The sequence below is a fragment of the Lissotriton helveticus genome, chromosome 3_1 (assembly GCF_964261635.1).
Source record: "Lissotriton helveticus chromosome 3_1, aLisHel1.1, whole genome shotgun sequence".
Taxonomy (NCBI): Eukaryota; Metazoa; Chordata; class Amphibia; order Caudata; family Salamandridae; genus Lissotriton; species Lissotriton helveticus.
Window position 1 is genome coordinate 1050155568 of NC_136061.1, and position 26229 is coordinate 1050181796.

The window sequence follows — 26229 nt, forward strand, 5'->3', positions numbered from 1 at the left end:
ATGCAGCAACTAGATCCGATGACTCTACATGCCCCGCCCCTATCGGCCAGTATGACGTCAAGGACGAGACGATTCTGGAGCACGACAATTCTCATAAAGGATTGTTCTTCGGTTAAGTTACCTAGAGCAGAAGTAGTCTCAATCACTACTGCTTCAAGTGTTCTGGTTAATCTACGTATCAGTTTACTATTTACAACAGTACCTAAGTAGGGGAAGACACCTTTATTGATATCTATGTATTGTTCTAGAGCAGTTTCAGTATAATCGACAATCGGGAGGTCTCTCTTGTGTCTAGTATGTACTAGGTGGGAATTCCTATGATAGTCAGGTGGGGCTAGGAAAACTGGTGGCAGTAGGAAGGCAATGTAACAGGTACCATCCCAATCAAGGGGCAGACGAACATATGCGGTCTGACCACAAACAAAATAAGAATGACGTGAAGCTTTGAAAATAGATTTCCTACTGTCACTATACTTGACAACAGTAGTACAATCACTATGGCCTACATGTATGGAACCATTATTTCGGACACATAATTCACCTTTAACTGGTAGTACTGATATAGCAGGTAAGTCTGGAGTAGAATCAGACTGAACATTCAGGACCATGAAATTCGAAGAATAATTACCCAAATTATAAACTTCATTTTCTAGATCTAACCCTGTTCTGTGGGGAAGACCTTGCTTGTCTGGAAAACATGTACTGTTCAGAAAAGACATATCTGTTGAGGATGACGTTAACGTGGACCATGCTCCACACGAACCATTATGTGAAAATGGATAAGGAAAGAGTGGCAGAACTCCCTTCGGTGTCTGGAAAGAGGGGAGTCGACCACACACCCAACAATTAGTGGCATTGCTGGTCTGGTGTGAATAATGTAACATGCGGATGAAGGAATTATTACGCATAGCAAGACGATATGAGAATTCATGAGGAGGTAGATCACTAAACGTGTGCTCTACTGTAGCATTAGCAGACTTATTTACATGAGACACTGGAAAATACAAATAAAATGCATAACCTATGCAGGAAATCATAATGCTAAAATATAGCAGGAAACATAAAATAATAGTCCAACTTTTAGAGTTCTCACTAACTCTCTCTCTGTGGGGGTCTATTATATACATGTCAGAAACCGGTCTAACCGTTTCACCTAGGGGAGGACTTAGACAATCAAACTGGCTGACTTATTTTACTAGACCTTAATTTAAGCTTATACTCCTGCTGCGGAGTTTTCTCTAACAGGGAGGGATCTGTATCATAGTCTTTTGCGGGACAGTCCTTAAGAATAGTACTTTGGCAGTCTTTACAATCCTCAGAAATGTTCTTGGTAACAGGTTTTAGTCCAAAAAATCTTTTCACATGTGACAGATGGACCCAGCCCTTCCTGCCTTCCAGCTTGACGGCAGTACGGGTGGCCAGGAGGACCTGTTTGGGTTCTTTCCAGCGGGGCTCCAGTGGACTTGAACGATCAAAGTTCCTCACAAGAACCATGCATCCGGGAACGATTTCATGCGGTGCCACCTCGGTATTGTCTGGAAATGCGGCGGCAACCTGTGAACAACAAGAGTGTAGGGCAGACATCAAGGAAGCTAGGTAATCTGTCAGCATATTACTTGAAACATCGGTAATACTTCGGGGTCTAGGTGTACCCCACATATTAGGGGGGCGGCCGAATACGACCTCGTACGGGGACAGACCTGATCTGGAATGTGCGACCATGCGCATATAAAACAGAGCAACTGGCAGAGCTACTAGCCAGTCCACACCTTTCTCGTTACATACTTTTGCAATTCGAATTTTCAGGGTCTGGTTATGTCTCTCTACTAGACCGGCTGCTTCAGGATGGCGTACACAATGGAACTTCCACTGGTACCCTAACAAAAGGGAAACATGTTTCATAAGCTCAGATGAGAATGGCTGGCCGTTGTCAGAATATACGACTCTAGGGAGTCCATAACGGGGGAAGAATTCACGAACCAACTGCTTGGCAGTGGTCGCGGCTGTGTAATCTGGGACTGGATATGCTTCTGTCCACCTGGACAAAGCGCATACAACTACAAGGACATACTTGAAACCTCGACATCGCTCCATCTGAATATAATCCATCTGGAGGACTTCAAAAGGGTGGTCAGGGGGCTGGAATCCACCTTGTTCCACCGGGACACTTTTACCTGGATTAAACTGGCAACATATCATACAGGTACGGACTTTCTGCTTGGCTGCAGCTCGTAAATGCTTGTTGAACCAAATGTTCTGGATACTATCTAACATAGCTTTTTCTCCTAAGTGTGCTGGACTATGTGCGGTATTGATAATGACTTGAACCATAGAGTCGGGGAGAAACCATGTGGCTTTACCCTTCGTTACCCATCCCTGATCTGTCTGGACCCCTCCTTGTTTGGACCATTTCTTGATTTCATCGGGAGTAGCATGTAACTGGATATCTATGACATCTTGAGTGGGGTCCTTAACTGTCATACAGGTAGTCAGATCTGGAGTATGTGTCTGTGTCGGATTAACTGACATGTCTGGAGTCTGTGCTGTAAGCTTGGCTGTGCGATCTGCTAGATCATTACCTTGAGAAATAGTGTCAGTAACTTTCGTATGTGCTTTGCACTTCATGATAGCAATAGATGTCGGTAAGTGTATGGCATCTAACAGAGCTTGAATAAGGAGACCATGCTGAATCTTGGTTCCATGAGAAGTCATGAAACCTCTCTCCTGCCAGAGTACTCCAAAGTCGTGTACGACTCCAAATGCGTAGCGTGAATCTGTGTAAACATTAACTTTCAGGTTCTTGGCGTGTATGCAGGCTTGTGTCAGAGCAACTAGCTCTGCTGCTTGAGCAGACAGGGTGTCAATACGGTGTGTTTCTATAACTTCAGTGTCAGTAGTCACTGCATACGCGGCTACTAGTTCTCCTGTACTTGTTCTCATACATGAACCATCCACATAAAGTGTCAGGTCGGGATCTGGTAATGGAATATCTGTCAGATCTTGTCTTGGCTTTGTCATTATATTAACTACTTCCACACAGTCGTGTGTGGCAGGATTTGAAATAACTGACGGTAACAGTGTAGCAGGATTTAGAACGTTGCAGCGTCTGATTTCTATGTGTGGCTGGAACAGTGTCAGTTCATAACCTGTTAAACGTGCAATTGTCAAGTGCTGAGTCTGTGTTCGGTTTAAAAGAACTTCCACGGAGTGTGGAACTTGTACTGTCAAGGAGTGTCCTAATACTATGGAATCACTTTGTCTGATAGCTAGTGCTGTGGCTGCAACTGACTTGAGGCACGCAGGCAGAGCCTGGGCTACAGGATCTAGTGTGCTCGAAAAATAAGCACAGGGCTTGTATTGTCCTGCTTGATCTTGTGTAAGAACAGATAATGCTGTACCTTCGCGTTCAGTGACGAAAAGTGTAAAAGGCTTACTGTAGTTCGGTGTAGCTAGAACTGGAGCTTGGCATAAAGCTTTCTTTAACTCATTAAAACTAAGTGTATGTTCAGATGTCCAAGGGAGGACAGTCGATACGGCTGCCTCCTGTGTCGTTAACTGTATCAGTGGCTTAGCTAGAAATGCATACTGAGGAATCCATTGTCTGCAGTAAGAAGTGAGGCCGATAAAAGCACGCACCTCCTTCTGTATCTTGGGCTGAGGAAGACTCGCTATTAACTGGATACGGTCAGATGTCAACTGCCTACCCCTCTTGGACAGTAAGTGGCCTAAATAGATCACTTGCTGGACACAGAATTGAAGCTTCGAAGGGGACACCTTGTGCCCCATCTCTGCTAGGAAATACAAGACTGTAAGGGATGCTCGCTCGCAAGCACGTTCAGAACGGGTTGTGATCAGTAGATCATCGACATACTGGAGCAGGGCAGTGTCAGTTGGCATGTGAATATTGTCTAGTTGTCTCTTAAGTGCTTGACTGTAAATACTAGGACTTTCTGTGAAACCTTGAGGAGCGCGTGTGAACATATAGCTCCTTCCATTTAAACAAAATCCGAAAAGAAACTGGCTGTCTGGATGAATGGGGACACTGAAAAACGCGTTCTTGAGGTCTATGACTGTAAAAAATGAGGCTTCGGAATCAATGGCTGTCAATAGGGAAGAGATATCTGGGACAACTGGGTACTGGGGAATAATACATTTATTAAGTTCTCGAAGGTCAATCACTAATCGATATACTGGGGGTGCGTTTGGATCAGTACGTTTCATGACTGGAATGATCGTAGAATTACATACATTGGAGTCAGTTTCTACAACTACTCCTTGAGCCATGAGCTCGTCAATAATTTTGGATAGGGCTGTTACAGCCTCAGGTGGCAATCTGTACTGTCTGATTCGTGGCAGGACTACACCTGGCTTGAGAGTCACACGATGGGGTGTGATTTGCATATAACCAACATCAGTTGGACCTTGTGCCCATAGATGCTGCGGAACATTAGACAATCTCGGATCAAAATCTCGTAATACATAGTGACCCTTGAAGTCACGTAAGAACAATCGTATTCCCTCTGGGGAGCAGCAAATAACTGCACCTAATTCTTTCAGTGTCTTAATGCCTAACAGATTTTCTGGACATGACTTCGTAAGTAACAGATCAGTAGTGCGGGACAATGGACCTACTTCTAGAGTAACTGGCTTAGATATCTCGTTTACAATAGGCTTTCCTGAAAATCCAAGGGAAACATTTCTAGAGCCTGAGAGCGGAGCCCCTGGAACTTCGGCGTGACTTATAGTGGTCCTACTTGCCCCTGTATCAATCAAAAACTTTCTGTCTTTCCCTAATACTTGACTGTGAACATAGGGACCTTCTTGATCTACAGGTATCTCGATGAGAGGCAAGCCTACCTCCCTCTCTAGGCTGTTTCATGAATATGGCTGATACTCTGGATACTCGGACTGTGCATACTGGTACATCTGCTGTGTAACATGCTGTGTTGCAGCAATAGGCTGCGGTGCTGGAACTGTCTGTTGTGCATTCTGTGGCTGAGAAGTCTGTGAAACTTGTTCTTGTCTAGGCGGACGTGGTCTTTCTTTAGTCTTACCAGTAGCTATGTTGTGTTTCAGAACTGCACACTCGTTTATATAATGACCTGGCTGTTTACAATAATTGCATGTCCCTTTAACGGGAACTGCAGGATGACTGGCTTGATTCGTACCCCTCTTCTGACTGTCTTGAGGAACAGATTGTGCAACTAGTACTTTCATTTTCGTGTCTTTCATACGTTTTCTTTCATGATCTTGCTCTTCTCTGATTCTATTCTGGTGATACTGAAGCATCTGTAACATTTGGGACGGGGTATTAGCTTGCCAGGTACTTTCGACTTTCAAAACTCGATTCTTAACTTGTGGACTTGAATTCTCGACTAATTTAGTAACAAAAAGATGAGGGTATGACTCGCTACTTGTCTTGAGGCCACTGTTAATACTAAAGCATTTCTCAAATCTAGAATAAAAATCACTAGTGTCTTCGTCTTGTTTCTGTTTACAGGCTGAGATTGCATCCCAGTCTTCCTTTTTAGTGGCTAATAACCTTGGCAAAACTTGTATTAACAGTTCTGGTAATTCTTTACATTTCTCTCCTAGACCGGTACCTGGTACTCGTATCTTATCTTCAGCTTCGAGAACTGCCCAATCGATCTTTTTCTCTCCCACCTCCCATTCTTTTTCCTTGAGTTTCTCGTATACCCCTGCGGGCAACAGGACCTTTAACATTTTAATAATATCTGGATACGTGTATTCTCCCATACGGAGCATGTCTTTTAATTCTCGGTGGAACCCTGCTGGATCTTTGTCGTGACAAGGAATTAATTTCTTCATCTCTAAGAGTTCCATCTTTGTAATCGGGGTGTAAACAAACACTCGTTGCATTTCACCATCTGTTGTCCTGACTGGGTGTACTTCTCGTAACGGGTTCTGTCTATCTATGTAAAAGGGTTTACTTTCTGGGGGTGAGACATGAACAAAATGCGGGTTCAGGAACGTTCTATATTTGTGGCGCTGTTCTAGAATGACACTAATTAAATCGGTACCTAGACCTTTCCATCTATACTGGAGTAACTCGTTCAGGACATCATGTAACGGACCTGGATCAGAGTGCTGACCCTCATACAGGGTAATGAGGTGCTGGATCATATACATACCCACCAGTCGTTGCTCGGCTGGGGGCAGTTTCAGAAACATTTGTGCCACTATTTCATCTGGAAAAGTGGTAGAATCAGTAATCCATCGGACTGCTGATCGGGCTAGTTCTTGTTCATGCATAGTACTTAACTCACTGTAACCGATTCGTGATTTCAGAATATGATCGGTAGCTTGAAATACTTGTTCTAGAGAACCTTGTTCTGGTGCTGGATGATGAAAGATTTTCTTGTGTTCTAGGCGTAAATGACGGTCTGGAAATCTAGATTTTCCTACATACGCTATTCTGGCGGGATTCTCGTCCTCTACCTCTTCAGTAGAAGAGTCATTTTCTTTCTCGCTTACTTGTGCTGCTTTACGTTGTTCGTGTAACCTTATTATTTCTTTACGAATTCTCTTGTACATACTCTCTATACTACTGATAGTTCTGTGCTTACCCTCGGCTATATTATCACTCCACCTTGTCAGGATTCTCATTTCGGCCGGATCTTTAGTCGGGTAATCTTGTTCTCTTATTAAACAATTAATCAGAAACTTTAATAACATGAGCTGGATCTCAGCTTTCCTTTGAGACATGGCTTCGCCAATACTTTCTGGATCATCCCCTGTACGGATGAAACGATATATTCTGTCTAGATCTTCTTTCATATTCGGTAGGGTGTCCAAATACCCGGTCACCCGTCTTACACGGATGGAATATATAACTGTACTATCATCACCTGCAACTGGATCATAGCGGCATTCAGTAAGGGCTCGTCGGATATCTGCAACGGACTTATATTTGGGCGTACGCTGTAACGCACATTCATGTAACTCGACTAACGTTACTCGTTGGTGTGGCGGCGGGGTACCAGGAGGACCTCCTCCTGCGGCCCCTAAACTAGAATCGTCGACTGATACTCTTCGTACTGGCGCGGCGGGAAATTGCAATGTGGGCTGGACCGGGGGTACCGTAACAGGTACTCCGGTGACTGGAGGAGCAGGATTTACATTATTTACAGGAGCTGGCGGAACAGGATTTGCATATTCTGGGACTGTGTCGTCCAAATAGGACGAGATGAATATATCAGCTGCGGTCGGTTTGTGACGTAGCTTGGTCGGAACTAATGGTGGCGGAAAATTACTGGATGCCTTCGGGGTCGCTTTTGGCAAGCCCTCGGCAAGAAGAGGGTACATACCCTTAATAAGGGCATTCCTCTGTCTGTCTGACTGTTCGGTTTTAACTCGTTCACCTATCTCGATTAGTTCCCTTTCTTGGGCTCGTTCTAAGGATTCTCTACTTAGTTCTGACTTTCTGATTTCTTTTTCGGTTCTTTTATGAGATTCTTTGCGCCATAACTCGATGGCATCTTTCTGTGACTGTCTGGCTTTCTTTTTCCATAATGCTTCTTCTACTCGCATGATGCACTCGGCATCCCATGTGCCTGATACGGGCCATCTATACTTTTCTTCTAACTGTTTGGTATACTCTACCCATAAATCTAGATATAATATGGCACTTATGCCATGCTTCTGATACATAAAATGACCTGGACTGTCCCTAGGCGGGACAGGAACTGCTGCTTCTAACAGACCTTTTCTGGTTTTTAACTGACGTAATTTAGAAAATAAGGGCATGACTGAACTGTAATCTAGACACAATACAATACACAATGAACACGATAATTACTCCACTCTCATACCACGACATTAAAAATACATGAAGAACATTTAAAATAACAGTTTGAACAGAATACTACCTGGAATACTGAAAACAGAATACATGAATCTTCTCGAGAACAGAACTGACTAGAACAGAAACTAGATGCACTGCTGAAACAGTACGAAACTTACCGGTCTCATAAAGAGACACGTCAGGACCCGCATCCACCGAAGTGGACACTTCGTTTTGGGTCTGTGTACCACCAAAACCCACGGACCAGAGTCAATTAGATTGACCCTGTCTAGATACTACCCCAGCAACGGTACTCACCGGGCAGCAAGAACGGAAGGCCTCGGACTGGACTGGACTGCTTCGACGCCGGACGGACGAACTTCGGGCTTCAGTTACGGGTGGGCCTCCGGATACCTCGGACCTTGGACTCTCGGCTTGGGCTCTGGTCGGGACTCGCCGCGTTCCTCCACCGCCTCGTCTGGATGCTGGACCGCCACCTCCGTCTCCTCCGTGGGCCTGAGGGATACTTGAAGCAGAAATATCTGCACGTGCACGGTATGGTTCCGTCACGGCTGCAGAGGGTCAGGGGGCCGGCGTGGCTTCACCGGCGCGTGGGGAAAGGGCAAGTCCCTATTCGGGCGCCATTATGTGGTAAATAAATAAATAATACCTCTATTTTTGAATAAATATATGAATAACAGATAGCTCAATAAATAAGAGTCAAGATTCGAGGTAGTAGGAGTTTGCAGGTTTAATACAGCATAAAGGACAGGAACAGGACAACCTGCACGGACAAGATCTGGGATGGCTAGCTAGCACCGGGGGCAGGATCAAGGGAAAGGAAAAGGATAACTTTTAATAACAATGCACAAGCATATATACTAAAACAGTTGCATTACAGTGAATTACAGTAGGCGGAGCAGTGGGTGTGGTCAATAGCAGTCGCGAAAGATAAGGGTGAAAGTGGGTGTAACAAGAGGCGTATACATAGACATGTGATGTAAACGTAACAGAATATGTCATAAATGGGGCGGAAACATGGAGGGGGCTACCTAAGGAGCCGGGACCTCTAACCTAATGGTGCGCGCAAACTGACAATGACGTGTTACTAGGAGAAGCTGGGGGCTATGAACTCTGCGCTAGGAGCAGAGACTGAAGTCTGGAGAGTCAGGGCGACATGTACCTAAACCCTATCTAGTATCTAATGTTTAGAGGACATGTTGATATAAACTAAGAGTCAGGAGGGGAGAGGCTAACAGACTCTAAGACTGGAGCATGCATTATTCTACATGTAGTGCGTTGAAGAATATTAAATGACCATTAAATGCAGTATTTCTCTTACATGGAGACGTAAAGGCTAGACGATGACGGAAACTATTGATGCGATTCAGTAGCTTAGGAATGCAGAGAAGGAGGGCTGGACTGATAACTAGAATCATAACATACTCTTGGCAGACTCATAGGCAGAGCCAGGCTGAACCGGGCACTGCGAGGCAGGAAGTAAGTGAAGGGTCGAGGATACAGGTGGGGGCTGTATCGCTCCTCAGCGAGGGTTCAGGAGACAGGAGCTGAATCTGGTGTCCGGGCCCTTTTGAGGCCTAGAAACGGGGACTTTTCAATGAAATAACGTGCACACTGAGAAACGTGGCAACGTAACTTTACATAGGCCTAATACTCGTAGCTTTCACGAGAACTGGAAACTGGCATACTAGAGATGGACACAACTGTAATTGCGTCTTTAATCGAACATGGGGGATACATATGCATATTAATCATGCACACATAACATAAGATGGAGGACACGTAGGGACACAGAACATGGCAAAATTTACTTTTCCACAGGATGCTTGTTTCCAGTCCAGGGAGGACCTGGCTTGGCAGTTCGGGCTGGACTGTTCCCATGAGGCACAGAGTCAAGACTGATTTGCATATGGCCAGGTCTAAACTGGGGTGGCATGGTGAGCAAAAGAATGATGGATTTAACCCAGATCTCTTGACTGGGGGTGAATGTTTTGATTTGTTCTGCATTCCGTCCATTAATTTTGTGTCTTTTGCTTCCTAGCCCTAATGGAAGAGCGTAAAAGGCTGTTGAGGCAGTTTTTTACTAGAAATACTATACGAGCATGTCTGCAAGCAGTTATAGACTGTTTCCAAGGGGAAGACTTGATATTTTGGGAAAATTTTTAAAATGTATGTCCATCGCTGAGTCCAAACTTGCAAAGTGTGACTGGTAATGGCCACTGTCATTGTTATACGCAGTGTGTAGGATGCCTATTTATATTGTCTTACTTTTATTCTGAACAACTATGATATGGATGACTGAATATGCTAAACTAGGTGGTTTTCACTGCAATTATAATTTAGCTTTAAGATGAGATAGGATTTTATCATGGTCACGTTGCACTTTTCTGACAATTTTTCACAAATTTTAATTTAACCATAATTTAACCATAAATATTGCCAGCATATACATTTTAGATGTAATAACACATAAGGTTTATGAACTGTTAGAATTGTAGATTGGAGCCTTCCTAATTAGCCTCAACCTGGGAAAAGGTATTTAGTTTATATTGATAAGCTGACGGGTTGCAGTTGTGGATTTCTGCTGTAGAGCTTAACAATCTCTTATTTTAAGGCTTATTAAATCAATTTTGGGTGGTTTTAATTGTTAGAAGATGTTTTTTAAAGATTTTATTTATTGATGATGTGTTATTCGGTGATTAAATTGCGCTACATCGTTGGCCGACGGGAGCACTACCTAGCTAGTGCTGCCGTCAGCCATCGGCCGCCGTGGCCCCGCCCATTTTGCGGAAGTGCCGCACTGCCGCGAAATCGCGGCCGCGACAAAGGGGTTAACTAAACATTAAAAAGTATCTTATCTTATCCCTAGAGACAACAACAGACACGGCGTGTAGAATAGTAAAGAAAGAAGGAATACATCTCGCATGTCAAGAGGAGACCATTAATGAGTGCTCTTCGACTAGCACTGCCCATATTTTCTTAGGATGCTGACCCCACAACCTACACTGGTACCACCCACTTTCACCTCTGGCTGCACATCGGCCTCCCTGGCCGCCGCTCACAGCAAGATTACAAAAATCGAGTGAATGGAGCGAGTCTGCTTTCCTATTGGAGGGATTGGGGATCTCTGCATGATAATATTTTGAAAAAATGAGGGTAAACTGTATATTATAGAGCCCACTTTTCATTTAAATTTGCTATGTCATATGCTCTGAAAGGTCACTCCTAAAGTATTCCAGTGCTTTAATGTTTGTGACAGAGCGCTTGCCTATAAATCAATGACTTCAGATGTTAATTGTTTAATGTTTTGAATGTTTGGAAAGTCTTAGTGATAGCTCCTCATGCTTTATATAGCTACATGCTGGCTTTCGTATATTCAAATCTTATGTGCGTCACATCTAATGAATTAGCAAACTTCCATAAACTTTCACTGTGTACTCTGACCAGCTCAACCATACTTTACAAATGACTTGGGGCCTGCCCAGTCTTATGCCACACTGTACACAGTCCGTAGGGATATTCCACCCAGTACTATGCCACACTATACATAGCTCATCTATACAGCCCCCCACTCCAGTGCAGAAAATACCCAGGAGTGAACTGCCCAGACATACACTACACTTTATAGCACACTTAGCAGCATTCTGCATTGGCCTCAACCTCTCAATACAAAGCAACACAGCTTTCACTATATGTCACAGAGCACTCACGTCAACATACCCAGTAGCATCTTGCACACTAGGGACATAGTCTTTCACAATTGTGACATTGAGACAGTACTGTTTAAATAGTCAACAGCACTTAGCTTACTCGGACATGTGCCAAGGAGCATAAAGTGCCAATGATACTCAATGGTCACTGTAACGCGTGAGCTAAGCACAGTTTGACAGTACGTCCAATGGATTGCGAGTTGGATACACTAACCAGGTTTGTCCTTGTCAAAGATTGTACCTTCTGAATTTAGTCCTTTAAGTTCCAATCCACCCAGGAATACACTTCTAAAGCTACACAGTACCTCAGGGGAAGCATTTAGAGTCTCATAGGGTGTCAGACAGAGGCCACAGCAGAACCCAGTCTAGGTCCAGTTGCCATTGAGCAACTGGGCAGTTGCAGGATACATCTCTTGTAGCTTGTCATGTCCCTGTGGCTTTAACAGGAAGTCAACCATATGACCCTTGGATTTCACCTATTTGTTCTGAGTAAAAGCGGGCAAGCACGTCCAGCCCTCTGGGGCTCTTCTCAGGCCTCAGACAGCAGGTTCAGTCCTCTTCTGATCTTTCACTGGTCCACTCTTGTTGTGGGTGACTGGAGATGCCACATATAGTCCTGGCATGGGCTAGTGGGTGGGAATGATTCCTTGGCATGCCCTAATTAATGGGTAAAAGTCCCAGATCCAACCCTACGCACTGTGGGCATTTTCAAGATGGGAAAAGCCGTTAGCCACACTAAAAGTGGGCTCTGAGGGTTAGATGTGTGTGCGGGGAGTGTGCTATGGTAATCCTAGTATCCTCAAACATCTAACACTAAAATCCAGGATGAGGCATCTATAGTGTCCCCAATAACCCCAGAGACAGACGTTTGGTAGATCAAGGCAGGATTTTCCAGCACCCAGACAATGAATATGCAAGAATTGTTTTGTCATTTTGTTTCCCTTCCTTTAAAGTGCACTCCCAGGGTTAAGTGTAAAACTTCAGAGACAGAAGTCTGGTGGGCCAACCAGGTCATTCAACACCCAGACAGTGAGCACACAATAAATTATTTGGCATCCTGTTTCTACTCCTTTCAAGTGTGTCCCAGTGTTATATGTAAAACCCCCGCAGACCTGTCAAACAAGATTTGACATTCAAGCAAGATTTGACACTGTAATGACAAAAAGATTGCTCCCAGGCCCACCCTTCATATTCTGTCAGGTTCAGGGGAGTTCATCTCTTTCCATTCTGGTGAGCCTATTGTTTGCTCTTGGGTAGCACTTCATACTTTTCACACCTATTTAAGTGCTAATTTCTGTCTGGCAGAAATAGGAGAGCAAATACAAATTTAGCCTACAGGACCTTCAGTTCTCAAGTTTTAAAAGTTATATTTCCTTAATATTTATTAAGAATCTAACTTCACCATTGAATTGAATTTTTTATAACTTTTAAATATATCTGTTTAGCATTTTTCTATCTAGTCCTGTTTCCGAAATACAGAATTAGGATTTTAGTCTGTACTTAAATTTTCTACATAACACAGTTTGGCCTGCCACAGTGAAAAATAGTTTTTTGGTGCTAGTCACTGCAAGGAGAGGTTAACATTACATTTCTACATGTCCTACTTTTAAATACTATGCACCCTGCCTTGTGGATTAGAAGGTCTACATAGGAGTGACTTAATATTTAAAAGAAAGGGTTTGAACCGTCAAAAGGGTTTATTTTGATAGGTTGAATTGCAGTGTTTAAGCTGCCACAGTCAGTCTACAATGGTAGGAATAAAGCCATGTTTTGCCCTGTCACTGTAGTGGATGGCAAAACAGGTGCTTCAATCCGCTGGTGACATTTAATTTACAGACCCTAGGTACATTTTATACCACATACTAGGGGCTTATATGTAAGGTAAATATATCAGATTATGTGTATCTAAAAGATGTCAGCCATATCAGTATTAGGACTCCCTCAAAAACAGCATAACATAGGCCATCTGACTTCCATTCGCTGGCTTTTCGAACAGAAGCAGACTATTTTTAAAAGCTTTTGCATAGGCCACGAGGCCTTCATAATGCTTGACCCATGTTTCTGTGCACTTCATTACTTTCCCACATGCAACTTGCTTTCAGCTAATTCACCTCTTGTTATCCTCCACAGGATACATCATGTTATGGATTGTGTGAAATCTTTCTCACCTGTCCTGCCAGGATATGAAGCTTCCTTCCTTCTACTGTACCCTGTCTCACCCACTTTCTGAGGTTTCACGAACCTTCAAAATCTTGGTTATTCAATACAGATGTCTAAAAGTCTTTTCTGTTTTACCCTTATCATCAGTGTGCTGTGATGCATGCTGGGGTCATTAATTGATGGTACCCGTTGGACTGGGCAAGATATTAGATAGATACTATTTTTAAGTTGCTGGCTGCCATTAGGCATAAGTTGGTTAATTGTGTGGTAGTCTGTGGTGAGCGTCTTCATAAATTATAGTATATAGTTGAAATCTGTTTTCTGATTTAGACATGGTGACCCAAATTACATAAATATTTCGGGCCTCACTTCTCAGTGCGCCCTCCTTGTGGCATGATTGATGCGTCATATTTACTGTATGACGCATCATGTCACAAGGAGTTACAGATATGTCAGTATTTCTGGCGTATCTGTATGGCACAAAAGTGGCGCATTGATGGAGTGTGTCACAAAAGTGACGCAACTCCAGCAATATGTCCTTTCCAGTGACTGCGTCAGTCTTACTCCTGCTGTAAGGCACTTTCTTGCGACAGAACACCCCCTGCATACATTATACCTGGTGCAGATATAATGTGGCGCAGGGGTTTACAAAGTGACGCATCTACCTAGATGCGTCACTTTGTAAATATGGTGCAACAAGGCACATTTTTTTACGCTGCTGGTGCGTCAAAAAAAGTGACACACCAGCAGCGTAAAAGTAACGCACGGCCTCATAAATAAGGCCCTTAATTTTTTAAGTAACGGGCCACTACCAGGTAATACTTATTATAAGATATGCACCTAATGCCAAAAGATATCCGGCTTGAGCATAGCACGCAGAAGCTGCCTACAAGACACATATTTGGTTGTATGGAAAATATTCATATCTAGAAACAATTAATTAATAGGTAACAGGGTTGAGTTGGCCTAATGTTAAAAAAATGAACGTCATTTTCTGGTCATTAATATTTTCACCTCCCAGTCAAACCTGGTGGCCTGACATACTGTTGGGCCATGGCGATGTGTACAGGGTTTGCACAAGGAGTGAAGGGAATACCATGATGCTGAGAGCAGATGTCGCTTAGGCACAGTCAGCAGAACTGATACCATGGCCAAAGTCAAACACACAAGGATTCAGAAAGCGTCTGTGGGGATACCCTTTAGTAGATATAATTTCTCATAATATTATTTTGCTTAGTGAATATATATCCTTTCTTAAATTAAGCCTTCATTGATTTTAACACATTGGAATATGTGTTATGAAATTATTTTAGCAAGTTAAAATTCCAAAATAGGCAGCTAATAATGCCACTGAAAGCCCACATATAAAGCCTTCATCTACATTGTATGCTTCATAACAGCATTTTAATGCCACAAAATGCAGCTGACTGAATAATTTGATCCTGAAGTGGAATGTAATTCTAGTATTCCTATTGGCTCTTATCATTAGTCTAAATACATCACAGCTCAGGTTAACACACAACACTAAAATTATTAAAACTGCTACATATTACCAGTTATTATAATGAGCAAAAACTGTTTCCACCGGACATTTGTTTTGGAGTTGTATTTAATAGAGCAATTACATTTTTAGGTCATGCAAACAGACAGGTTCAACTGCCTGTTGTCAAAGAACTATTTGCTGGGTTTCAGCGGGGGGGGGGGGGGGGGGGGGGGGGCTTGGGATGGAATGTAGAATGTAGAATGTACTAGGGAATGTGGAGTGCCTGTGACTTCACATTGTAGGAATGTTTTTTTTTGTTTTTTTTTGTTCCAAGACCTTTATTAAACAGATACGTGATAAGATAACACAGCTTAAAGCCCACATCCTTAATATATAAGGCCGGCAGCGTACTGTTGTGTGCGAGCATTGGGCTGACACGCCCCGGTATTGTGATGTTACGTTATTACACAGCAAGTCGCCTACAACCACTTAGGGCCGGCCGCGTGTATTATGTTGTTTTGTCTCGGTATTTTACCTTTATAAAGTACAAACATTAAACAGCAAGTCAACTTAACTGGATCATTCCACTACTGCACTCCACAACCAGTATTTATTGTCGTGGTAGGTCAAATGTGATGCTAAATATACTTGAATACGATAATAAGAAACAATAGCAGCATTCTGAAATCACCTGGAATACACTTAATCCGCACTGTGCGCATTCAAGTACGTTGTTAGGTATGTCCAATAGTCTTTAGGCCGAGATCTAGGTGGCAAGACATTGTAGGAATGTTTTATTTGAAAAATTACTGGCAGTGGTTTGTCCCTTGGCTGCCTTGACAGTTAATATGTAAAGTATGGAAGTAAACTTATGCTTCTAAAATAAATCATTGGCCTCTGCTTTGTCATTGAGAGCACCTTTTCACTGGTGATGACTAGAGCACCTTTTCCCTGGTGATGACTGGTGAAACGTACCATGGGTGCCCAGTACAGGCAGGATATTGGTTTTGGCTGTTGGAAATCCAATGCGGAGTGCTGGAAGAGAGCGCCAGCAACTTTTGGTGAAGCAGTGACGAGTGGCATTGGAGGTAAAGCCGTATGCTAGGCAGGCTTCCATAGGTGTGATGAAAGTCGGGCAGTTTGGGATGCAGACCACTACACCCCCCCTCCATACGTCATGGGAAATGCAGGACCTAAGCGTTTCAGTGACATCAGCTTATGAGTGCCCTCTTGATTGGGGCGGCATGGTAATATGTATTTCTGTGGCTTTAGACATAGCAGCATGCTGCCATCTTAGGTGTGTTCTCGTCAGCACTCACACCCTGTGGCACACAGTGTGGATTAACGCCGCATCAGGTATTTGCGGTGTGCTCCTGGGATGAGTCTGCATTAAAAGCGCCAACTGTGTGACCATCGGAGGGTCATTGCTGAGTGTATATTTTTTTAAATAAATACTAGACATTAAATTTAACCTGGGACACTGCAAGACAGGGTCTTCCTGTATAAAGTTTTATCCTGCATATGTGACAGATGTGAATGGTTTGGCTCACCTACAGCAGCATCAGCGAGTTATGCAAGCAGTGATTCGCACACCTTTGAACGTGTGGATCATGGTGAAATGCACACCTTGTATGTTGTGGTACAAGTTAACTACCCACCACAACCACCTGTTCATCATTTACCTGTGATTTGCAGACATATCATAGCGTGAATCACAGTGTTTTGCACTCCTGGCACTAACATTTTCAAGTACTAAACTGAAAGGAGACGTAGTTAAAAGTACATGCTAGTTTATTGTGTTAATTGTTGTTATTGTATATGTACCATACAAAAATCAGTTATTCCACCTCCTGCCTCTTCAGGATCACCTGGATCCCCCCTGTACCTTGGGAGCAATGGAAGGAACGGTTTGAAGCATATTTGGAAGCCATAGATGGTGAAGTTTTCATGCAGAACATTTAAATTGCTATATTGCATTGTTCCTTGGGCGCTTAAGGAAGGAAACCTTTGAAGCACCTGTCAGCATCACCTGTGTTGGGGGAGGGTGATGTCATTGATGACTATGCGTCAACTATAAAAGTGCTAGATTTGCATTTTTTTAATAAAAATTTTAAAATGTCATAATGGAGTGTCACAAATTTTACAGAAGTAGTCAGTTGAGAGCTTTTACCGGTGATTTAGGAGTGTTGGCCGCCATGTGTGAATTGCAAATGTTCGAAGAGGAGGTAATACAGGATCAGATAGTAGAAAGTCCAATAGCAAAAAGGTGCAGGAGAAATTGTTATCTATAGAGAATGCAACATTAGATAAAGCTATTGAAGAAGCTAGCGGAACAGAATCGACAACAAATTTTATGGAACAAATGTCGTTGACTACACAAGTGTGTGCCTTGAAACCTGAAGACAAATCTGAAAAAAAGTTATAAAATGTTGAAAAGAAAAATACATTGGAGTGCTATTGTTGTGGGAGTAAAAACCATTTAGGAAATTCTCCCACTTATTCGGCATCAGAAAAAGTGTGCAGCAAGTGTAAGAAAAAGGGGATTTCATGAATGTGTGTAGGCAAAGTGGAGTAGGGGGACGAAACCATCTAAAAGTGTTAACACAGTTGTGAATGAGTTTGAGATGGGTAATCAACCTGATCAGATGATGGCAGCATGGTGTTTATGGGACCACCATTAAAAAGCAGTTTTCCAATGTAGATGAAAATGGGATCAGTGTCAACATGATAGCAGACTCTGGGTCATTATTCACGTTGATTGGTGTGGAAGAATGGAAAACATTGGGGAAAGTGTATTTGATGAAGTCTAAGGTCAAGCCTGTGCGTATGGAGGCAAACCCATTGAGGTGGTTGAGACATTTGATGCTCTATTGAACTTCAAAGGGAGTGAGGTGAAAGGTACAGTGTATGTTGCCTCTGAAGACTCATGTTTATTGGGGTGGTCAAAGAAACCTGGGAATCATGTTGGATCCTAACAGCCCTGAGCAGGTCATATTGCATAAGGATATAATGGGAGTGATGTCTGTAGAGAAAAATGCCTGGAAATAAGCCTTCTCGTACGTATTCAGCAAGGAGTTAGGAAAAATTAAAGGGTTCACACAGCAGATTCACATGAAAGCAGGGGCTGTACTTGTTGTGCATAAGGCAAGACACGTTCCCATTGCCATGAGAGAATAGTTGAAAGAGGAACTCAGGGGCATATTATCAACAACTAGCGATATTTATCGCTAAAGAAGCTTAGCGAAATTTTTTATCGCCAAGCATCGCCGGATTTTATCGCAGAGATAACGTACTATTAGCAACGTTTATCTCCAATGCAATATAAAATATCCGGCGATAGCGGCGAAATGTGTGAATATCACTTGAAAACCAGCGATATTCACGCATCATCGCCAATAGGGTCTTAACCTGAATATCCACCTCCCATTGGATATACAGGTTAAGAACTGGTCTGAGCAGGCGTTAGTTTTCAGCGATATTCGCGCTTAGCGCGATTTTTTTTTATCGCTACTCCTGCCTTGCTAATAGGCGATAGCGAAGTTAGCGACTGCTCTCAGTCGCTAACTGGTTGGGTACACCCACTTTGCATATCGTTAGCGATAAATATTGCTGACATGCAAAGCGGGCCCCAAACCGCTCGCTATCACCTAAAAGCTGTCGCTAACTGATGTTAGCGAAGGCTTGCTAATAGGGCGATGAAATTATCGCTGCCTAGCGGCCGAAAACGGCCACAAAGGCGGTGATAATTTCATTTCGCCTCCCTTGATAATATGCCCCTCAGTAAGTTGTGTAAGCAAGGCATAATTGAGCCAATGAATTAATGCACCTCGGTGCTTCCTCCTTCGTCAGCGGCTTATCACGGAAGCCGCTGACGAAGGAGGAAGCACCGAGGTGCTGGGGGTTGATTGGACCCCCAATTACCCTTCGCCCTGCCTTGGCTCATGGGGCATTGACTCCCTAATTTCAAAAGCTTACCACATCAGAATTTCTGATTGAGCTAGAACACGTATATTTATATAATTTATAAAATATATTTATACACATTGATAACAATAGCATTAATTCACTCCCATTAATTGTGGCATAACATTAGTGAGTGACAGGGGGATCTATACCCGGTCCTGACGAAGGGGCATGCCGCCCCGAAACATGTTGACCCACACAGGAGAGTAAGCCCAGTAACTTGCTTTACCTCTCCGCATCACCCTTTTAACAATACCAGCCAGTGCTTATTAAAAAGTTTTTTCTACCACTAGGCCAGGTATTTTTTAACTTCACCTTGTTCATCACTCCTGACCCCACTGACACTCACTCCTATTCACTCACATAGTATCCACATCTAACTAAAGGTGCTCCAGCGCAGTCGCTTGTCGCAGCACTGCCCCGTCCCGCAGCGGGGGTGGGAAGACCCCGATGATGAAGCATGACACCAAGGGCCCTTTTGGTGTGTTAGGGGTATTTTAACACACCAAGTGTATTCCATCATCACCGGAATATATACTGACTTCGCATGAGGTGGTCTTTGTTGATTATTTGTCAAAGGTATTGACAACCTCAGATGTTTCCAGTATGACATACTAATTTTGAAGGATAAAGGTGTCACACTGAAGGCAAGCAAGTACCAATTTGCTGTAGCCAGTGTGGATTATTTCAGACATAAATTGTCAGGCAGAGATGTAGAACCAAAGAAAAGTTTGGTGAAAGCCATTAAAGAATTTCCTGCACCGCAAAATAGTTGAGAACGTTCTTTTGAATGCTAGAGTTTTATATCCACATTTTGTGCTGAAGTGTGCGGATCAGACTAAAATGATGAGGACATTATTGAAGAAGAATGCAAAGTTTGAATGGTCTGTGGAGGTTGACAAAGAATTTTACTTAAGTTCTGATTTATATTTGGGCAGACGGGTGGATATTCTGGGTGCTTGGAGGCGTGGAAGACATTTATTCTGTTATGGAGAGAGAGGCACTAGCATGCTGGTGGGAGGTGAACCACTTTTGGAAGTATATGTGGGATTTCGATTTTTCTTTGGAAATGGATCATAATCCATTGGTCAATTTATTCACCACCTGGGGGCTTGAAGAGGAACATCTACGATAGTTAAGTGGCATTACAGGTTGGAAGAGTTCCATTTTAAAGTGGAGTACATTCTTGGTGTGAAAAATGTCTTTGCTGACTGTTCATCACATCTACGTTGAAAGTTGAGGCATGCAAGGAAGAAGAGGAAAACAATTATTTTTGAGCTGTAGCATGTACTTCTACAATGAAACAGGGTGCTGAAGGAAGAGGAGTGGAAAGAAACGGTGAAACTTGATGTGGTGCTGCAGGAGTTAATGTAGTTCTTAGATAAATGGTGGCTGATTTTTGTGTTGTGTCATGTACTAATACAGATGAAATGGAGTGTAGAAAGGAAGAGGACTGGAATGGAGCGGTGAAACTGGAAGCAGTGCTTCAGGAGTTAATGTTGTACTTAGTAAAGAGTGGCCTAAAGAGAGAATTGATAACTCACTTAAAATGTACAAGGAGGTATTTGAGGAGTTAAGTATGTCTGATGGTATAATAAGATGTGCTAATTTGTTGGTGGTGCCTCAGAGAATAGAAGCAAAAGTACTGGAGCTGGCACATGAATGGCATGTAGGAATGAGGGCAATGAAAAGGAGAATCAGGGATACATTTTGGTGGCCGGGAATGTACAGGCAGGTGGAACATTGGGTTAGAGAGTATGCTGTAGGTGTCTTAATTGACAAATCACAGCTGACTGTGCCTATCTCAGTGGAGAGTGTACAGGTGCCAGAGAGGTCATGGGTCAAATTAGGAATAGACATAATTGGAACAATGAACATGCTAATTGAGTGTCATAGATCTTCTTCTGTTTCTCTCTCCTCTGCAGCATAATGGTCTGATTAGAAGAGCTGTGTCCGTGCACTGCTTAAATCAAGGAAGTACTTTTTTCTTCTTCTCTTAGCACTCCATGGGAGTGCATGTGATTTTTTTCTTCTCTTTCTTTCGTGTGCGTGTTTTATGTTGCATTTTCACCCATGTTCTGCTGTGCGTGTTGCTAACTCCCTCTTCGTCCATTGCTATTCCACTTCTCCCCACTTTATTTTCTATTTTTTATTTCATTTTTACCTGTGAAGACCTGCATTTTGCTCTCCATGCCTCCCCTTCCTACGCTGCTTTTTTCTTTTTTCTTAATACTACTTTTCTGTGTGGGCCCGTAGTGCTTAACTTCTAAAGAGAGAGTTAAGGTACCCGAATCTCTACTCTGAAGCCTGCGGTTGGTGCAATTAAATATGGGTGCACCAAAAATCAAGGAGGATAGACCTTAACCACCTTGTGCCTCTTTAATCCACCACCAAACACTCCTTTCTCCTTTATTTCACTCCTGCAGGTTCCTGCTTTCTCCCTTTATAACAGTTTTGACATCTTTATCTTCCTCAATCTTTCTGACATTTTCTTTTTTTTTTGCTCCTGGTAAATATGAGATGTGAAAAAAAAGGTACCAGTCCCCAAAAATATTGAGCACTGGGGCCTGCAGCTTAACACTACAGACAGGTCACTCACTTCTTTCTTTTAGCACTCCAGCATATTATATATATTTTTAAATGTAACACTCCCATTACGCATTAGGAATAGTAAATCCAAAAATCCAAAATGGCTTCCAGTGCATCATGATGCATGCACATGCTTTGGCCGCCATCTTGGAATGTCTTTTCTTTATTAGAAAACCTATTAACATGACCGCCTATATATCCACCTGCATCATGATGAACTGGCAACCATATCGCAATTCATTTGAGCCAATGCAAGCAAGCTTTAGCGAAGCCAATAGTTCACAATTTCAAAGATGATACCTGTTGGTTGTTGGCTTTAAAAAAGGAATTAGACACACGAACAGGCTTCAAAGTAGAAGCTTTCTACTAAATCACCTGACAAACATAATTACTGTAATTATAGAACTTTATAATAAATGTGTCAGAGAACAGGATTTACAACCAGGTGTTGACATCAGTGTTGAAGCTGAATCAGGACGTGGCTAATATTTTTAATCAGAATCTTCTTTCATGTTTTGGCTGTGTCATATTTTAGAAAAATACTACAGGAGCAACTGAACACACTACGCTAGTAGGAGTTGCGAGCCAAGCTGAGAGCATTGGCATGAACTTGGTTAGACACCTTTTTTCGAATGTTTCTGCAAAAGAGACATAATGCTGAATCTGAATGAAAATAATTTTTGTAAGGGTCCAGAACTCTGCAATCACATTTTATTGCCCCTTGATTCTTCTGCAAGTTTAACGATGAGTATTACTGGTGATGGCGAGCGACAAATAAGGAATGCTTCAGTGTATGAGAGGGTATGAGAGACTGATAGCTACAAATGTGCTTAGGAACGGGACAGTGTGGATTTTGAGGGGTGAGAAGAATGCCCTACCCTCCCGGAATTTTAAGGTGGGTGGTAGGGTTCATAAGCAGAGGAGTGGCATGATTGGCCTTGGGGTGTGAAGCAGGATTTACATGCTTCCTTAGGTCACCATCCTTTAATTTTGGGTGCCATTTTAGATTTAAAAGTGACATTCTTGAGGATCATTCAGCGGGTGTTTATATTAGGTTGTTGTGAGTTTATTGGAGGTTCAAGGGATCGATTGATATGGCTGTGCCAGATAGCATGCACCAGACCCTGCAAGTTCTAAATCATGCAGGAAGGTTTGATCTATTGTTAGATGGGTCCCTACTGCAGGCAAGTGGTCCCCGGTTGGGCCACCTGAAGAGGCAGTCAGCAGGCGGTGCGGTGGTGGCTGTGCTAGCCTGCTCATCATAGTCCGGCAGGTTACAGAATAATGGGGTACAGTGGCGCTGGTGACATTTGAAAGCGGTGCGGCGTCAAATTATTGGTGGAGCACACCGCGGCGAGCGAGAATAGCGAGCGAGCCCGAACGAATTAAGGAGGGTTTGGGGGGGTTCTCCCCCCGAGAACATTTTGAAAAATGAGTGGGCAAATGGTGCATTTGCAAGGCTTTCGGAAGCCACTGTGCTAAGCAGAAACAGGCCACTGCCTCCCCTCAAACTATTGTCAGTTCCAAGGCCTCATGAATGAGCCATTCTAAATTGCAATAAACCACAATTAAAAAATGAGTTTTCTTTTTTAATTTGAAAACAAGTTATTGAAAACACATATCCTTTATTGGCATGTGCACTGACTGCTTATATTCGAACCCCATTGCCAGTGACCCCAGACAGCCCACCCCCACAACCTGCACCAGCAAAATAGATTGTACAAAAGATAGAAAACATCTAGGAATCACAGGAAATCCATACAGTGCGACTTACAGCTAGCTATTCATTTACATTCTTTTGAAATGCTCCTTTTAAAATCTAATATTTTGGTCCTTCACAGTTTTAAAAAAATTACTATTTGCTTGAAAAGCTTCACTTGGTTCCACCAGGCAGTTGACACAAGGTGAAGTTCACAGCACAGACCTGTTGTGTGACCTGTGCTCTTATCATTCTGTGTACTGTTAGAAGTTCTTGGGCTGTGAACTGTTAACATCTAAATAGTGACTACAGTCTTGTATACACTCCGTGTATGCAATAATTTGAAAGTGGAATAATCAATTTCGGGCTATTGAAGAGCAAGAAAAGCATGAAGAGCATCAACTCAGGAACCGCTAAATCAATGCAATACAATTGTGACTAATGTACAGGTGTACACTAAAAGAGCCAAGGGCCATACAATTATAACAATGCTTCATTTGAAGTTAAAAAAATGAATTGACTCAATTTAATTTGTCCCTCAAAACTAGCGCCAGTATGGCTTTGCCTTGGTGATACGTGCCTTTGTACACTCATTTTCCATCAGAAAACTGAAGAAGTTGTTTCCCTGCATTAGTACTAAAACTGTAATTCTGCCATTTCAAAGCACAGGAAATAAATAACAGATATTGCCAGTACTCAATCTATGGTGCTCAAATGGCTATGCTCGAAAAGACTGGGACGCTGAGCCTGCCTTGCCTGAATCGAGAATTAAAGATCATTTCAGATGGAAATGGAGTGAGAGAAAATGGCACTTCTTAATCTTAGGCCTGGAAAAAAATAATCACACTGTGACACCGGAGAACACCTACTACAGTTGAAAGCTATTTCTTACACTGAATGCAACAGCCCATAGCCCAAACGCTTAAACTTTGCACTGTGTGTCTGCCCCCTCTCCCCACTCTGGCCGACATCCATGGCATACATGCAACCAAACCCAAGAGGGCAAGATTTCCAGGCGCTAGAAAGCACTCCAAAGTAAACCCTTTTTTATCCTGACCCTGATCTGAAGCATCAGGAAGCCATGGCTTCCCAAAGATACTCACCCCGGTCGGAGAGGTATGAGACCATTCTTTCCACTAGGCCCCAATTGACTCACAAACACCCAACACAATATCACGAAGAAGGGTGTCACTCTCCCAATTTCCAACAGGCGTGATATGAAACGCCAGTTAAGCCTGCCGAAAAGACCTATATTTAATGTGGAAACCATGGGCCCACCTGAAATTGATACAGAGACAACAAAAGTCCCAGTTATGGGCCACCTGGCCCACCCTCGAGGCTCTAGAACGGGCCTTCAGCGGACCCCCAGCCAGATGAACTCCGAAATAGTGCCCTCCCCATGTGACGACACTTGAGGTTCAGTTCGGAAAGTACTGCATGGATAAAATGCTTGCCTCGCCCTCTTACAGCAAGCACGCTGCATGAGCGCCAACTAATTTTCCACTGACTTCAGCCTATTGCCCTAATTCATTTCACCCAGATATAAACCGTCAACTATTTCCAATAGCAAAACAGAGCACAAAACTGACAACATCCCTTTGCTAAGTTGCAGTATTTACTCTTTTTAGGACAACAGCATACTGTGTTCCTATCAGAGCTTTTCTGGCTGCCTCCCAGATGTCCACATCAGACTGCACATGCCCCCATGGAGCATCCATCTCTTGTCCCTCTCTTGTCCCCAGCTTCCTCCCTTCTCAATGCAGATGTTGCTTTCTCACCCCAGCAGACATGTTTTACTCAGATAACCACTGCTTTCAGATCTATTCCATTAACTATTCCATATGTTACTGCCAGAATTGTATAAAAAGCGGAAATAAGTACAACAATTAAATGTGATAAATTCATGCAGACATTCAATTTGGACTAACATCTGTCGCCTACTTTACTATAGTCAACAAAGCTGGGCCCTGGCAGCCTCCCCATCCACAGACTCCTTTGGTCTTATGTTTTTATGCAACATGCATTTCTTTGCAACATCTGTAACTGCTGTATTGTTGTAAAAGTCGATCTGCACACTCAAAATAAATGTTATAGATGCAACTACAACTGCTGTTCATTTACAGCCTCAAGCTCTGGGTCAGTTATGGTAACCGTGACCCCTAACCCCAGATTAAAGCTCTCTGAAGTGCCTACAAACAAGTAAGCTCTGCAGTGTGCACTATAGAAACAAATATAATTGGAAGTTTAAGTTTGCATGACGGCCTTAAGGAGGTCAAATAAAATAGTACATTATATACTGGCCCATTCTGCTGGCACAGTGCCTACCTTGGCTGGCACTCCTGCACCACAGTCACCGCTGAATTCCAACAGTAACACACATGCTGCTGCCCAGAACCTCGAGAGTAGTGACTCATAAACCTGGCTTTCTATAACCCTGTGACACATCGCACAGCGAGGGCCTGGCGCATTAAGAGCCGGGGAGGGGGCGTTTTTGTGACTTTTCAGGAATACTGTGAGCAGGCACCATTTTCCTGAGCACTTTGATATGGAAGAGGCCCGTACTTACTATGAAATGACTCACTGTAAGGTATGAATTACAATTAATTCCACTGCAGGCTGCCACCACATGGTCTGGCCAGAGCACAAATGTACGTTTAAAGCAGATGTACAACCCCAAGAGTGTATATTTTGTGCACAACTATACTACATAGGTCAACCGGATATTGAACGAGGTTGAGTCCAGGAGCTGGGCTTCAGTCTGTGGTTGCCAATGAGAGTCCAATATCAATGTAATGTCTGG